This window comes from Euprymna scolopes, chromosome 29 (assembly GCF_053919585.1).
Source record: "Euprymna scolopes isolate OS-2025 chromosome 29, ASM5391958v1, whole genome shotgun sequence".
Taxonomy (NCBI): Eukaryota; Metazoa; Mollusca; class Cephalopoda; order Sepiida; family Sepiolidae; genus Euprymna; species Euprymna scolopes.
The window spans coordinates 70,859,261-70,874,157 of record NC_136510.1 but is presented as its reverse complement, the minus strand read 5'-3'; positions in this window follow the sequence as shown (position 1 = coordinate 70,874,157).

The following is a 14,897-nucleotide window of genomic DNA, read 5'->3' as shown; positions in this document are numbered from 1 at the left end:
TCAAAGCCAAGATGCCACTCAAGGATAAGGGTTAAAGAGTGTACAGTAGAAATTGGACAATATAGTAATCATTAGTAATGAAAAGTTGGTAAATTTGATAACTTATATGGAAGGGCTCATCAAGAACTTATTTACGTTAAACTTGAAGACAACCATATTGTAGTCAGCCGGAAAGCAGGAAAACGGAAGACAATTCCACAGACGTGCAGTTCTAAGAAAGAAGCTTTGTTCATGGAATCTACGTTTAGGTTTAGGTACAGATAAAGAGTGGGGGTAATTATTGATAGTGTTTACAGCTAGACGAGTGTTTCTTGTGAAAGTTTGGCGAGGGGGGACCATAGATTGAAGCTCAGACGAACACTTTCCATGAAAATAACGATACATCAGAGACAAACTCGCAACATCTCTTCTGTGAGATAGAGGTTGCAAGGAAGAGAAAAGGACATCTCCTACGAGGCTACGAAGTCTATTTTGAACTCTATCAAGGCAGGCCAAGTCCTTTCTAGCAGCTCTTGCCCAGATGTGGCAACAGTATTCCATCCTTGAATGTTTGATTCTAGTTTTGTTTCTCTACTCAAAGGGAGGGTGTTTTGAATATAAACTCCAAGTCTGTGCATATGTCTGCCTGAGTCCTTACGGCAGAGTGGGAGATAACCAGGCATGTTAAAGTGGTTAGAGGAGATGGAGGAGTTTAGGTTAGTTTCACTTAGCACTAAGATATTCAGGGTGTTTACTAGGAGAAATGATTGAACATCATCTAAGTTAGTCTTAAACCTGCAGATATTCATGAATGCAAGTCTCAAGGCTGGAGGCAAATTGGTTTTGTTTGAGTTTAAGCCTGTTTAATCGTAATTTTTGATTGAACTGCCATTTTATTTTATTTAAGAGTTTCAGATTTAGGGTTAGATTTGTTGGACAAAGTGGTTGTGCAGAATACCAAACATGCAACACAAGTAGACCATCAGCCGACTCCTCATCTACAGGATTGTGGCCTGAGGAAACCCAACTGGAGATGGGTGCAGGGTCTCTTTCCATGCATAATAAGGCAGTACAATCATCCTGATATTATAGAACTGATGATGGAGTTGCTGCTGTAATTGCTACCAAAGAGTAAGGTCTCCTGTACTGTCAGTCAGAAAAAGCAGCCAGAAACTGTCATACTAGTACCCTCAACCCATCCGACAAAAGTCAACTCAATTCAATTGCATTGGCATATATGGCACTCAAGCACCTCAAAATGCCCAGTTTTAGGGGATGGGATGGCTGAAGCTTTTGGAGCACTATAATAGGAATCCTGTCAGGGCCAGTTGCTTTACTGGAATCGAGGTTTTTGATTAGCTTAGCAACATCGCGCATAGGTATTTGTATGTTGCATAGCATGTTTTCAGACACAGGAGGAAATAGCGGCACTGATCGCATAGAGTAGAATTAGCTGCAAAGTTTTGGCAAAGAGTTTGGTATTGTCCGATGCTGATGAGATTACCTCAGGTCCATTGATGATGGTTGGGATAGAGCACACACTTCTATTCGGGACCCTGTTTGTTATTTGCCAAAATTAGTGGGAATCAAGCCACTGCTCAGCTACTTTGGACTTGACAGACTGAGCACACAACTCTCTTGTGGTCTTTATTACTCTTTTACAGTGGTTGCTGGCAGTCCTGAAGGCGGCTTTAGTCTCAGTACATCTATTACATTGGAAGCAATGGAAACAGTGATTTCTGTGCTCATTCTGAAGCACATTCTGGAGTGAACCACAGCTGGTTGTTAGGTTTTGCTGGAATTTTTTGGGCGGTATGAAGCAGTCTATACCTGCAATTAACCATTTCATTAGGTCTGATACTATGGAGGACACATTCTTTTTAAACATGAAATGCAGAGGTAGATCTGATATAAATGTACAAAACCTATTCCAGTCAGCAATAGAGTATCGATATACTGTACAATGGAGAGGTATGTCATAAGATTTTTTTATATTTTGTTTTTATTTTAACTGAGACAACAGAGTGGTCAGAATATCCCAGTGGGGACAGAACAGAAGATGAACATAGGTCAAGGCAAGTTATGAGAAAAAGTTCAAGGAGACTTTCATACTGACCATCAGTGTCGAGCACATGGGTGGGTTCATGAACAATTTGAGTTAGGTCATAAGCAATGGAGAAACTCCAGACAGAAACTCCCCTCATCATCTGTCTTGTTTGAGTGGGCTATCCATTCCACATTGTGAACATTGAAGTTTTCACAGATGTGAATGTTAGCCAAAGGATGAGCAGACAGGATGTGGTTCATTTTCTCAGATATGCTCTTGAAGATAGTAACTCTGCTGTCGTGGGAGTGATAGAGGGCAAATATAAATGCAGTGGTGTGAGCAAGTGCAATCTGAAAGTACATATAGGGCAGATATCCTTACCACATGGAAAGCCATTTCTAATGTAGGCACATATTCTATGCTCATGGCGACCTTGGGGGTCAGATTTGGATGTTAAGTTAGAATATCTTTTAATTACAAACTCATCTAGGGAAATAGTCCAATGCCAGTTTTGCTTAGGAAGAATAGGTCTTGTTTGATCTGTAATTGGATTTTAATCTCTGGAAGGTTGGAACGTAGACTCCTGATGTTGGAGAAGGAGACATAGTAGTGGGGGTCTGCATTGAAAGTTGGAGTTTTAGGTTTAATCGTGTATTCTTTCTGGAGACTTTTTATAATGAAGTTTTTTAAATGTGTCGACAGACTTAATTAGAGCAGGGCAGAGAGGAAAAGTAAGGGAGAAAAAGAAGTGAATAAATACTTTTTTTGTAAATCATGATAAGGTAAAGCCGTAACATTTACCCATTAATATGGCATTGAGAAGCCTCCACCAGAAGCTACTGCATGGTCCAGAATCCATTCACCAAATGGTAATAACGTCAGCCTAGGAAAACGTTTACATCCAGCATCCTTATTAGTGACATTGTTACAAAGATAGAAACAGAAACAGAAAATTTCCGACATCTCAGAAATACTGCCGATCTAGAATATAGCTCTCCTCCCTCTGTCAGAAAAATCACTTGTTCTAAACAAGGACTGAGAGACAAATTAGAAGAAGTGAGAGTTATATGAGCTGCCAACAACGCCTCCACAAGGCATTGTATACTCTGCATTAAAAAAATGACAATAATATTAAGTATTTTGCTTAATATAAGTTCAATGGACATCTAATGGGGAAAGTATGGCGATAGGTTCCCCTCTCACTAACTAAAGAAAGAATTCAGTTGACAAAGTTAACATATGTAATTTTTGAGCAATTCAACTAATTTTCTCGAGTTATTCCCGATTTGATTTGAATGAAAATTATCGACTGCTTTTGCTAACATTCAACACTAGGCGGCACATTTTATTAGTATGATTATTCGAAAAATGGAATGGTGTCGGCAGTTTTTTTTTTTTTTTTTTTTGCAAAAGAATGTAGGCAGACGTTGAATTCAAAATTGAAGAATGCGTTTTATTCGAGGAAAAATAATGAGTGAATCACAAGCCGCAAATTTGCAACAATAAATTCTAATAATAAATTTTAACAACAGTATTTGGGGTGGTGACTTGAGTCAAGTGTAAAAAGCGAAACAAATTGGGTAAATAAATTGACACATAATTGAAAGAAAAACAGACTTTTAAAAATAATTTTTGTTCTTTTATTATTGTTACCAGAATTCAGTATTAAGGTTTACATATGTAATTCTTGAGCAAATCGGCTAATTTCTTTGAGTCATTTCCGACTTGATTTTAATTTTCCGCAAATAATTATTTTTCCAGTTATTAAGTAAAAATATGCGCACTTGTGCATACAACAATGGCCACAACTTATAACATAATGAATTACATTGCTTAATACCTGGAAAAATACATATTTGCAGAAAATTTAAATGCGATATTCATTTTCAGCATGCCCGAAAACCTATAGAAAACTAGTTTTTTAAGGTAGGGTTTGTGTTGGTTTACCAGGCTACAATTACTAAATAAACACCACCTCTAAAAAATAAGAAACCTCCCACTCCTCCCACAAAAGGTAGCTATAAAGTGAATGTTCATTTTACGTTACATTAATACAGAAAAGTGATCCCTCACTTTTTAAAACTATAATTGCGTCATATCTTGAAAACTACTCGTTTTCTAAAATTTTAAACGTTATTTTCGTTTTCAGCACCCTTGAAAACCTTCAATAGTGGTAATTTTAAAGGCTTTTTTGAAGGTAGAAAGATACTACGCCTTTAACAATAGTCATTTGTTTTCCTAATTTTGCATATGAATTACAAAATATCTGATATTTTCCCAAAACTTCTGGCCTTACTGGAGGGGGAGACTAAGACTTGCTGCGATGGTTTCAAATGATCTGAAATAACAGCAAGGGGAGACTTGATTCCAAACATTTCCCATATGTTATATCTCCCATCTTTGGTTTTCATACATAAAGTAAATTTCACATTGTATAAGGATTATTTGATACTGGAGATATTCGTAATCGTACACTATTTCAAAAAGAGAGGAGATATAACATATGAGAAATATATGGAATCAAGTCTCCCCTTGCTATTATTTCAGATCATTTTAAACCATCGCAGCAAGTTTTAGTTTCCCCTTCATGATGGCCAGAGAGTTTTGGGGAATATATATATATATATATATATATATATATATATATATATATATATATATATATATATATATATATATATACATACATATATATATATATATATACATATATATATATATATATATAGTATTCAGCTGACTTTTCATAATTTTTACAAAGATTAAATGGTGCTCCGTGAGAACAAAGATAGACCTGTGCTTCAAAATTGAAACATGGATTTGAATGATTTCCTGATTTAGAGATTTAAAAGGAAATTCACAGTTCTTACTCAGGAAATGAAACCATTTTAAATTCTTTCATACACCTCGCCCCCATCTCATAAACAAACAAACGTACTATGAGACTGAGTCACGTGTAACTATGTGGAAATTGCCAAAAGTAAATAAAGGAACATATTCCTTCCAAGAAGCATCCGGTGGCTTCATTTTGGACTCCCGCGTGTGAATCGTGTTAATGGCTATAATATTATAGGGGATTGGTCGATATTCACTGATGCCTGGTATCACAACAATGGTGTGAGCATAAATAAATATCTCTCAAACCTTTACAAAAAAAATATTTAAAAAAAAAGGGTGTCAATAATTAGCAATATGAAGGCCAGTTTCAACATTTAATATAGAAATTTATTGAAGAAAACATCACGTTTTTATATGTGTGCATTTGTGCTCTGTCATCGCACAGGAGAAAATATGTTAGCATTTGATTTTGATTTTGGAATTAAATGAGAGATTTTTTTCTGGACGGAGGGAATAATGTCCTTTAAAGAAATAGAAGAAAAAAGGAATTAAATTTCTTCTTAGAATAATCAGATCCAGCGGCAAAAACATATTGTTCAAGGTGTTATTCTGCTCAGCTTGAAAGATGAGTAATGTTGAGTGGCAAAAACATGTTGTTCCTTTTAGGTGAGTCGTGTGTTTTTGTGCCATGTTGCTGCAATGACAGGTAAAGAGAGAAAGAGGCAAAGAGGAAAAGATGCACGAAGTCATGTTAATGATTTTATGTTGACAAAGACGGAGTCGGGCAGCGAGTTGCTTACTTGTGTTACTGCATCCTGAACTGGTTTGGATTTCGCCAGCAGTATCTTTTATGCTTTTGGGGGTGGCTCCAACAAAACCATCAAAAAAGATTTTAAAAATGTGTTTTTCTTCGAGCGTTGATTGGACTAAAAATGGATACCTTGTCACGTGGTATGCTTTGTCTTACGTCCGCACGAAAAGACAACGTTTTACTTTTTACTTCTACAAAATTTGCGTGGGTGGATACGACAAATGTATGTGTAACTGAAATATTATTTATTTTAATGTACGGCAAATGCCTGCGTATTGGAATGTTATTTATTTATTTTAATGTCTCTGATGTATCGCTACAATATCACTGAAATTTGAATGGAATTACTTAAAGTCTACAAGAGGTAGAATTTTTTTTGTTATGTTAATTAATTAACAAGCCGTTCTTTGATATAACAAAGGCCCGGGAGAGAATTAATATTTTCTTTCGTTTGGAAGTGCAAAAAAAAAAAAAAAATTCTTTTGCCTATGGATTTTGATTCAAACCAAAAAATAGTTTTGTCAGTTTAAAGGTTGTCAACATCATTATTTTTTTATATATACATTTTGAAGAGTCAAATAGAAAATAGATCATCATCAGCAGCAGCAACAGCAGTATCGTGTGTTTAAGGTCCGTTTTATATGTTGGCATGTGTTGGACATCTTTTAAAAATTACCTTCTAACGTAACCTATCTCTTGTCAGATCTTTATTTATCCCTCTTTCTCTCAAATCAATTCTTATCACCTCCTCCTATATTTTCTTGTGAACTGAGCCTGCTACCTCTACGAATACCAGAACTCTCGTCCATTCTTTCAGTTGTATTTTAGATTTAAGAAAAGAATACTCCAATGCTGTTGTCGTCGTCGTCGTCGTCGTCATCATCATCATCATCATCATCATCGGTTTAACAGTTTTTACATGCTGGCATATTACTGGACAGATTTTAGAAATTGACTTCCGAATTAAGTTATATCTTTAGTTTAGAAATCAGTTTCAAAAAGCCATCCAACACATTCGAACATGCAAAAAAAACATTAAACTGACGACGACGACGACGACGACGATGATGATGATGATGATGATGATGATGATGATGATGATGACAACGATGATGATGATTGTTTTACTTGTCTGACTCTTCAACATTTGAAAATAATGTGCCATAGCTGTTGTGACATTCTTCTTGCATATATTGTAGATATCTCACTGCTGATGCAATTCTCTACCTATATAAAAGCCAAGTACGTCTAAGAATGGAGTACTGCTTCCACATCTGGGCAGGAGCTACTAAAAGCAGCTTATCCTGCCTTGACAGAGTACAAAATAAACTTTGTAGCTTAGTAGGGGATGCCCTTTTTTCTTCCCTGCAACCTCTCTCCCACAGAAGAGACGTTGCGAAACTTGTCTGAGCTCCAATCTCTGGTATCCCCTCACCAATCTTTCACGAAAAACACCCATCTAGCTGAAACCACTGTCAATAATTTTCCCCACTCTTTATCTGTGCCTTAATCAAAACGTAGATTCCATGAACAAAGCTTCTTTCTTAGAAGTGCACATTTGTGGAACTTTCTTCCGATTGCCTGTTTCCCACCTGACTACAACTTGGATGTCTTCAAGTTCAACATAAACAAATTCCTGATAAACCGCCCCCTTAAGTAATCCAATTTATCAAATCTCCATTACTAACGATTACTACAATATTATCCCATTGATTACTGAACACGCAATAACTCTTATCCTCGAGTGGCCTCCGGGCCTTGATAAGTGGTGACTCCCATGTAAAAATAAACTAAAAAAAAACTAAAAATAAGTCTCTTAACTTTATTATTATTATTTACTCACTAGAAGTAGTCACACATGCCATCATCAAAGATTTCTCTTTGAGAACAACTTGTGGCATTCTCTGGAATCTGAGTGACAACAAGTCTCCCGAGATTTCCAGTACTCTCCACCTCTTTCGATGACCATTGCAGATGAATTTGCATTATCATTACAGGCGCTTAGCACTGATTTTTTCATTGTCTTCACTAGAATTTGGGTGGCAAAAGGCCTCCCCAAGGTCCCAGTCCTCTATGCACTCATCCAGTGGAGGTCTGCCTAGTGCTTTCTCTACTCGGTATTTCCATCCTTTTTTACTCTCCTTGCTTATTTTGTGTCTGTTTGTATATCCATGTCCCATAGGATTTTGTGATATACATTTTCAAGTGCTGCTGCTGATTTGTGCTTGTACCATTTGTCGGGGTATTCAAGATTCAGTTGTCTGCATAATTCACTGTGTACTGCCTTCTCCACTTGATCATGTCTATTCTTATATTCCCTTTAGGCTAGTTTGCTGCATTCACTTAAGTATCTATGTATTAATATCTATATATTAACACGCTAATTTGCTTCAACTGTTATCATCCTGACATCCCTTGAAAGGAAAGTTAGATTTCCAGGGATTACCAAACCTTCTTTTTTAGGCAGGGGTAGGGAGAGTAGTATCTGTCTTGTGGTCATAAGGTAATCTCTCAGGCATTATCTCCCTTATTTTTGTTTAGGCAGGAGTGGAGGGAATAGTGCTCGTTTTGTTCTCACAATGCAAGTCTCCCAAGCATTATTTTCTTTTTCTTTGTTTAGTGATAGTTAAAAAAAAAAAACCTCTTAGCCATAGCGAAAAGAAAATCTTATCTGTGACATACATAAAAGTTATTAAAACCAAAACTTACGTCAAATCATTGAGTAGTATAACTTCTAAATAAAAAATAAGGTGCTTCTGCAGTATAGCACCTATATGAAAAACAAACTCTTAGCCATAAAGTACGGAAACGTTAGCACAATAGAAAAATTACATAAAATAATCAAAAAGTTTCATTTTTTAAATAAGAAATAAGATACTTGTACGGTAATCGACCCAAGAAATAACGTACTTGTACAGTATTGTACCCATATAAAAAAACCATAGAAAATCTTAAAATCATGTCAAATCATTGAGTAGTATGACTTTTCATTGTTTTCTCATATAGGTAGAATACTGTACAAGTAACTTATTTCTTATGTAGGATAATATACAAGTACCTTACTTCTTCTCATATTATTGTGAAAGCGGGTGGTAGGAACGGAAGGGGTATAAATGACTGAAGCAGTTTACGATCTGAAAACCACTTTATTTCATAAAACAAGATTGTGACATAGTTATTATTGATTTACAAGTCACTTTTATTAAATTATAATTTCTAGAAAAAAGTGATGCCTTACTATAGTTCTATTTCTTCTTATAATATATCTCAAGCAGTTCTCCATATTTGTCGAGAAAAATATTTTTTATTCACAGTTTGATCGGAACTAATATTACACTGATTATTCTATTGAAGGACATTCTATTGTTTGCTTATGTGATGATGTTGTCAACTACCATGGTATTTTACCGGGTTCTGCTAGTTCTTTATTATTCCTATATAGAAGTAAATAGATTCATTATGACAACTTTTAAATGGACAAATACGTACTGCATTTTTGGTTCAACGAAGATATATATACGTAAAAGTATGATGTTACTTATTATAGTCTAGAGAATTAAATCTACTAAGATGTTATAGCACAAATTCAGTGTGATTCACTCCCTTCTTGCCCTCTTTACCGAGCCTTAACGTGAAGACGTCTTGCTGGTGGTAAAATTGTTAATGATAGAGAAAATAACTTTGATTTTAATGATTACGATAAAAATATGTTGATTTTTATGATGCTGTGTTGTACTTGTTTCTTTATTATAAACACACTGAATAGTTAATTTTGAATTGAAAATCATGTTTATTGTCAGAATTGGTAGCTATTCTGTACAAATCCTGGAGATGAAAAACATTTTCGGTGGGTAGCTAGTATGTATAAGTCCAAGACATATATACTAGCTACCCACAGGCAAAGAGAAAAAGATCTTTCTCATGTGGGCACGGAAAAATTATGTGCCGGAATTCTAAAAGATCCAATATTTTTATGGAGCAATTCTGGTTTCTGATTGGTTGCTAGCAGAATTTAGCTCCATTTGATTGGTCAGTTCTTATTGCCATTGTCTATAAGTAGACTTTCCAGTTTTATTTAATCATATCCTCTAATTACAGAGGAGAAGTCGCCTAGCTGCTTTGGTTGCTTGGAGACTGGGTAAAAAGTACCAGTCAAGAATCTGTTCTTAACAGTCAGCCTGACAGGTGTGGCCTAATGCCTGTCAGACTGAGGTATACCGTCTGGGTATTACCTAGGAGGTCCACCCTCCCAGGCATTGCTACTCGGCTTTCAGGTGAGATAAGTTTATCACTTGTTGTCTGGGGCGCCTTTACCAGGGCGCTGGTTGGACATTCACACTTTCTGACCTTGTGACACATCTTGCTGAGGTGATCAACAAGTAAATATCTACCCTCTAATTATATAAAAAAATATTGCAACAGTTAACAACAGCAAGGTATTCGTAAATTGAAACTAAATCAAGGAGACGACTCAGACTATACAGCTGAAATCTTAAGGAAAATCTTTGAATGCAGAAACCAACCAATATAAACTACAAACACTTGGAAACTGCACAGAAGTAAAACAAAAAGATGGAAGGAACACGACATGAAGCACAGGAAATAAACTATGCCCTCCCCCTACCTCCAAAAATAGGCATAAGCCTCAGCTCATACCACACAAAATAGCTATGAAGAATCAAGAAGAATAGAAAGATTTAAGAGGGATAACACTAACCAGGCCTTCACTAAAAAGTGCAGAAAGTACTTGGACCTTGTAAAGACTTATTAGTGGATTTATTTGGACTCCATCTATGAATTTGAGCCTTAAATGAGCTGAGAACTATTACTCTAAGTGGCTTTATCTTAACATCATCTGTAAACCTGTAAAGAGTTAAAAATTGCTGATCTAAATAATTTTATCTTGAATCCACCTGTAAAGCTAGGTCTTAAATGAGTTGAGAACTACTTTATATAAGTGCATATGTATGGATGCCACTTATAAAACTAGGCCCCAAACAAATTAAGATGAGCTGGTATAGGTGGATTTATTTAGACTTCCACTATTTAAAATTATTGAAACTAATTAACTGCTGATATAGGCTTTATTTGAACTTCATCTGTGAAACTGAGCCCCAAATGAGTTATGAACCACTAATATGTGTTTTTCTCTGAAATTCATCTATTAAACTAAGCCTGAAACGAGTTAAGAATTACAAATCAATGATTTTATCTAGATTTCACGTGTGAAACTGGGCCTGCAACAAGTTGAGAAGTGCTGGTTTAAGTGGATTTAGTTGGGCTACATCTGTGAAACTATGCTAGAAAAATGTTGAGAACTGCTGATCTATATGGCTGTATTTTGACTCCTGTAAAGCTAGGCATGAAACGAGTTGAAAACAGCTAATCTAAGCGGATATGCTTAGACTCCACTTATGAAGCTAAGCCTCAAACGAATTGAGAAGTGGATTTATTTGAACTTCATTTATGAAGCAGGACCTGAAACTAATTAGCTTCTGATTTCAGTGGTTATATTTGAAGACCAACTGTGAAACTGAGTTTTAAAAGAGTTAAGGGCCACTAATCTAAGTGGCTGTAGCTGTTATCTATCTTTGAAGCTGTCTAAAACGAGTTAAGAACCTTTTAACTAAAATATCTGACATGCAGATGGGCCTAGTTTGACACATAGTTTGATTCAATATTTTACAAAATGTATAGTTTAGCTACGCCTCTAAAGTGCAGTTTAATGTGTTTTGTTTTAGGCACGTTGACTTAGGATAGGATGTTTGTAAGTCGATGCCATAAATTTAATAATCGACACCTACTCCTCATCATGCACCAAAGCTTATAAGTGGTGCAACAGTGGAAAATCGGGCAAAACCCATACACAACCTTGTTTGTTTGGCTTCTTTCATTCCTTTCTTTGATTTGTGTCAATAAAAAAAAGTATAGAGAATGAGAGAAAGAGAGGGATGGAGAGAGAGAGGAAAAGGAAGAGGGACGGAGGAAAAATAAGTTATGACTGACCAAACGTTCTCTAAAAAAAAAGAGATAAAGAGAGAGAGAGAGAGAAATGATAACAGCTATGATCAACTAGATTCTCTAAAAAAAAGAGATAGAGAGAAAGACAGGAAGAGAGCGAAAATAGCACTATTACCGGTTAAACGCTCTTCCTCCCCTCCTCTTTCTTTCTTTCTTCTTCTTCTTCTTCTTCTTCTTCTTCTTCTTCTTCTTTCTGTCTTTTCTATTCAGCTATGATTTAAATATTATTAATACTTGTTATGATATTCCCCATTCTTTATAATGGACTATTTCAATTTTCTGTTTTGTAGTTAGTTTTATTACCTTTGATTGTTAAGAAAGAGATAGATAGATAAATAAAAAGAACAGGAGAGATAGAGATAGATAGATAGATAGATAGATAGATAGATAGATAGAGAGAGAGAGAGAGAAAGAGAGAGAGAGAGAAAGAGAGAATAACAGCTAGATAGACAGAGAAAGAAATGTTGCAGACCAGTATAGCCTGGAATGCTAGTTTTAAAAGCATTATTATACACCAAGCAAACTAAGTAAATAAGGACAGGGTGCAGCCATTATGTGCTGTGTGGGTGTGAGAAAGACAGAAGAAGAATAAGTTGGTGTGCATATGTGTATGTGAGTATTTGTGGGAAGGAGGGAGGGATCTGTTTAACAACTCCTTTCACACACTTTGAATAATTCAAGTTTTTTCAGTTGCCGTTTTTTTCTTCCTCTTCTTTCTTTCTGTGACTTAATGAGATTAAAAGATGCTAACTGAAACATATATTCTCCCTCTTCATTTGAGTGGCATTAGAAAAAAGAAAGGAAGTTATTGTGGTGGACTTAACCAATCAGAAGCCAACACCAAAAGCTATGAAATGTAAGGATGACCGTTACAGAGAACTGATTTTCTAGTTGTAAGAAAAAAAATTGTTAACTAACGGTTAAATACAAATTTAACTAACGTCAAATACAAATTATATTGAAATGAGAGATGAGCCGCAGAGAATCAGTTATATATGGGGAAAACATGTTTTATAAATGCACAGAGATTCTTATAGTTGTTGTTGGTGTTGTTGTTATTTTAATAACACAAAATAAACAACAATAATAATCATGCTTTCATTTAATAATTTTCAAAATACAAAAATATACAAATACTAGAATTTTAAGCTTATTAAAAAAGAACAAAGGTTGTAGCCCATCGACAGAATGAATGCTTTAGGCCAAATTTATGGTTAAATATGGTTAAATTTGTGTTCATTTTTTTTTTTTTTGCGTTAAATTTAATCCTTAACTATACGTCAAACGGATGCTATAATACTTAGTTAGCTGCAAAGGTCCATACAAAATTTCTACAGAACGGTTCAGTAGTTTCACAGAAAAAGTAGAATGGACAAACAGACAGACTAAGATAAATATAATATAGATTGGTGAGAGCACGTATCTAGCTATAACGTATTCTTCTGCCCAAATCCTTAATTTAATTATTGTTCATAATAATAAGAGAAAGTAAAGAAAAGGAAAAGGAAAGCATACAAAATATAAAACAATAAAATGACACTAGTAACATAACAACAAATAGTAATCAATATACTGCAACATGTGGAAATTGTACACTCAAATACAATACAACAACATGCACGAGACGGACACGTGCATATACACCTGCTAAGCAAACTACTCAATAAAAGTCGGCGTGCCTACAATTTGAACCAGGCCACTAACAAGACCTGAACAGAAGAGTCAACCACCTGCTCTTCATGAATGAGCTCAAGTCCAACCAAGAGATCTTTTCAGGATTCTAGCCGTCCCTTTCAGTGCAATCGTTTGTATTTCACTTGCACTTGGTTCACCGGGTATGCTTGCTATGTACTTTTTAAAGTTCTTTTTCATAAGCCCAGTTGCTCCTATGATGACTGGTATAATTGAAACGTCTTTTGTATGCCAACTCAGATGCTGACTTAAGCTGATTTTACAGATCATACATACATTCTTCAAAGATATTGGAATGAATTTTGGCCTAGACAAATCTTCCAAGTGTTGGAAAGAAGGTCTAAACAGAAAACATACATCTTAATGAAGATACTGGCATTCAAGGACCTAGAAGAGCAGGAAAAATACAAATGCCTTGGCATAGAAGAAAACGATTCGACCCCCCCGCCCCCTGTAAAATATTCTCAGTAAGAACTCGTTTTATACAGTTACAGCAAAGAACTTTCCTTTCTCTTTAATCTTACCAAAAACCAAATGAAACTACCATGAACAATTTTCTGTCCTAGATAAATCTGCCTATGGAACAAGATACCAATAGCTTACTTCTAAACCGACCAACATGATCGTCTTCAAGTCTAATGTGAACAAACACTAAAGCCGTCTCCATGGACAATCAATTCCTTTTAAGTAATGTTTTATCCATCAAATCTAATATTTTTGAAAAATTTATTTATTTACGAAAATTATACAAAAGCCATAAAATAATTGATGCACAAGGCCATTCAAAAGTGTGGGGAAGGAGGGCCTATGTTCATCCTTGTCACTATACTTTATGACTGCCTAAGCTATTCCTTGCTAGAGTCTTCAATCACCATGATACCACATTCACTTCATGGGTGGTCCTACTTAAGATTCCGAAATCGAATTTTTTTACCTAATATATTTTATCTCCTTTTGTGAAGACGATCATAACTAACTATCTTTTTAACATTCATCCTCGAGTAGTCTTCGAGCTTTGATAGGTGGTAACCCTTTAGTAAAAAAAAAAAAAAAAAAAAAAAAAAAAACAAGAGACTAAACATTGTTCAACTTTAATGATCTACTGAAGTATTGGGATATCAATGTGATTCACCCAAAACTAAGTGTGTTGTACTGCCCCCTCCTCCTCCCCCTCGTCAATTTGGCCACTTACCATAATTTCCTTTTTACTCTCAATTATTTCCCTACTCTCATCCGCAACCACCTACTTATACTTAATACAATTTCGTCTGCCACTTTCACTCTTGATTGTTACAATTCATAATAATTGTTCTCGTTATTTGCCTCCTACTCAGTATTAGCTTTCATTTTATTTATTTCGACACTAACAATTGACATAATTCCTTCCAAGTATCTTTCTGGTGCTATCAGACCAGACTGTTTGAAGATATTGGCTTCCTGACCTAAAATGTACCAAACATTGATATAATTTTTTAGTTATTTTTTATTTTTTATTTTTTTCTCTCTCTC